Below are 3,338 nucleotides of genomic sequence, written 5' to 3' on the forward strand. Positions count from 1 at the left end.
TACAAATTGTATGATTCCATTCATATGAAGTGTTTAGAACAGCAAAATCTATAGAGACTTAAAACTTACTGGTTGCTAAGGGACAGGGGAAGAGAGGAGTGGGGAGTGACAGCTAATGGGTATGGGGTAACAGTGGTGAATTTCACCTGAGCCCTGTGCTCTTGGAAAACATCCAAGGTTAAAGGAGTCCCCCATGGTTTTGTTTACTGCCAAGAACCACCCTTCCCCGTGTGACTCACAGATGCCCCCCATTGTTTACCTATGACAGGGATAGACACAGAACTTCAAATTCTTATTCTTTGCCTCATGAATGACCAGCTAAACTGGTTTTCCCAACACTGATCACAATGAACAAAATGCTCATTAAACACATTTTGTTGGTTCAGGGAGGTGGCTCATGCCTGTAATCTTAGCACTTTGGGAGGCCAAGGTGGGCAGATCACCTGAGGTCAGTAGTTCAAGGCCAGCCTGGCCAACATGGTGAAACCCGTTTCTACAAAAATATAAAAATTAGCCGGGTGTGATGGTATGTGCCTGTAATCCCAGCTACTCAGGTGGCTGAGGTGGGAGAATCACTTGAACCCGGGAGGCGGAGGTTGCAGTGAGCTGAGATCGCGCCATTTCACTCCAGCCTGGGTGACAGAGCAAAACCCCGTCTCAAAAAAAAAGGCTGGCGTGGTGGCTCAAGCCTGTAATCCCAGCACTTTGGGAGGCTGAGGCGGGCGGATCACCTGACGTCGGGACTTCAAGACCAGACTGACCAACATGGAGAAACCCTGTCTCTACTAAAAATATAAAAAATTAGCCAGGCGTGGTGGCACATTCCTGTAATCCCAGCGAGTAGGAAGGCTGAGGCAGGAGAACCTCTTAAACCTGGGAGGCAGAGGTTGCTGTGAGCCAAGATCGCGCCATTGCACTCCTACCTGGGCAACAAGAGCGAAACTCCGAAACTCCTCCGTTTCCAAAACAAACAACAACACATGTTGTTTAAGCTTTTCTTCTTCCTCCAGGCGCTGAACTCTGGCCCACCCTCACTGGGCCTGAGCCAGCACACAATCCCTCCTGAGAATAGCCTGACCTCTGGGTAAAACATTCTCTGATCTATTCTCTCATCAGGCCACTTTCCTCCTATTCTCTACACCCGGTTCTTTCTAGCTTTGTTTACTCCTCTCTATAATAGGAAAAAGGTCTAGCCCTTAAGACATTTGCAGACCTTATGAGCAGATCCTTCTCCCTATTGCAATAGACTCCCTCCCCTTATTGCAACAATCTCTTTCCCCTCCTTGCAAACATTCTTTAGAATAAAGTCTGCCTTCAGTGTTTTTTCTTTGTCGGGGGCTTTTTGGGGGCTGATGAAAGTTGATTCTTTGCACAACTTTGTGAATATGGTAAAATCTATCCAGTTGTATACTTTAGGTGAATTGTGTGGTATGTTAATTCTACCTCAATAAAGTTCTATTGTTTAACCTCTGAAAGCAATATTAAAAGCTTTTTTTTTCTTCCCCAAATGTACCGGTTTATGCTTGTAATCCCAACACTTTGGGAAGCCGAGCCTAGGAGTTTGAGACCAGCCTGGGAAACAGCAGAGATCCCTTCTCTACGACAATTTTTTAAAATTAGCTGGGTGCAGTGGCTCACGCCTGTAACCCCAGCACTTTGGAAGGCTGAGGTGGACGGATCGCTTGAGCTCAGGAGTTTGAGACCAGCCTGGAGAACATAGTGAGACCTTGTCTCTACAAAAATACAAAAATAAGTCAGGTGTGATGGTGCATGCCTGAAGTCCCAGCTACTTGGGAGGCTGAGGTAGGAGGATTGCTTGAGCCTGGGAGGTTAAGGCTGCAGTAAGCTGTGCCTCTGCACTCCAGCCTGGGCAACAGAACAAGACCCTGTTTCAATCAAAATAATAAATAAATAAATAAAGCTATTTTAAAAAAGAAAATGAAAGGAAGAAAAAATAAGCTAGCAAATGGGACAAGAAATAAAAATAGTACAGTGTCCAAGGCTAAGAGGGAAGAATCTCAAAGATAAATTGGTCAGCAGTGCTGAATCACAGAGTTCAAAGAAAATTAGAAAAGGAAGCCAGGTGTGGTGGCTTATGCCTATAATCCCAGCAGTTTGGAGGCAAAGACAGGAGATTAGGAGTTTGAGACCAGCCTGGGCAACAACATAAAAAAAAAGAAAGAAAGAAAAGAAAAGGAGAAATAATGAGTGGAATCTAGGGTTTCTTAGTTTTGCTTTATTTTTTTTTGAGACAGGTTCTCATTCTGTCACCCAGGCTGGAGTGCAGTGGTGCAATCTTGGCTCACTGCAGCCTCTGCCCCCTGGGCTCAAGCAATCCTCCCACCTCAGCCTCCCGAGTTGCTGGGACCACAGGCACACACTACCATGCCTGGCTAATTTTTGTATTTTTAGTAGAGACAGGGTTTTACCACTTTGCCCAGGCTCTTAAAACAATATGTATTTTGCTTTATTTTCTGCAGCCCCCTTCTCCTGTTTTCTTATATTTTCTGTTTGTTAGCCTGAATCACTGCTCCTCTGAAACTAAAATTCCCACTCCACAGCAAAAGTGCTGGTTGTGTCCTTTGGATGGTTTCTAGCACCAAACTATGCATAAATTAGCACTTAATAAATAATTTTGACTGTTTTCTGGTTCAGGGAAGTTACCCTGTATATTAATATTTGAAGGCAAAGAAAGGAAGGATTTTGAGGAAGAGAAATATACGAATATTATAGGCATTTTTCATATATGTAAATCAGAGAGACAAGAATAGTGCCCATAAAGCTGGCAAAAAAAAAAAAATCACTGTTGTTTGTGGCAGCTGTGAGCCAGCTGCTGAGGGCTAGCCTCCCATGTGAGACGGTTGCCTCAATGTGAAGACACATCATTTGTCGCAACTGTTTATTATTAACAAAACACACATCTCCCTGGGATCTCTCCCAGCGCCGATCCAAAACTGAACAGAACGTATTACACATTACATCCTTTGTTGGATCTCCCTAAATGCAAACTGATAAGAACCATGATAAGAGGAGATGAGCAATGCTCGGCTATTCCCCAGTGCCCTTTCACGCCGCAAGATACTGGGTTTGGGAGGAGGTCCTTTCCCCCTCCTTTGTACCTATCCTCACCTGTGAACCCTTCCCCACTCCTCCTGAGAGTAGTGACTGCTTTCCCTATGCTGCGGGGGAGCTTTCAGCTGTGTCAGAAACTATGCACCTGGCCGGGTGCAGTGGTTCACACCTGTAATCCCAGCACTTTTGGAGGCTGAGGTGAACAGATCACTTGAGCCCAAGAGTTCAAGAGTGGCCTGGGAAACATGGCAAAACCCCATCTCTAC

The sequence above is a fragment of the Colobus angolensis genome, unplaced genomic scaffold (assembly GCF_000951035.1).
Source record: "Colobus angolensis palliatus isolate OR3802 unplaced genomic scaffold, Cang.pa_1.0 Scaffold83, whole genome shotgun sequence".
NCBI lineage: Eukaryota > Metazoa > Chordata > Mammalia > Primates > Cercopithecidae > Colobus > Colobus angolensis.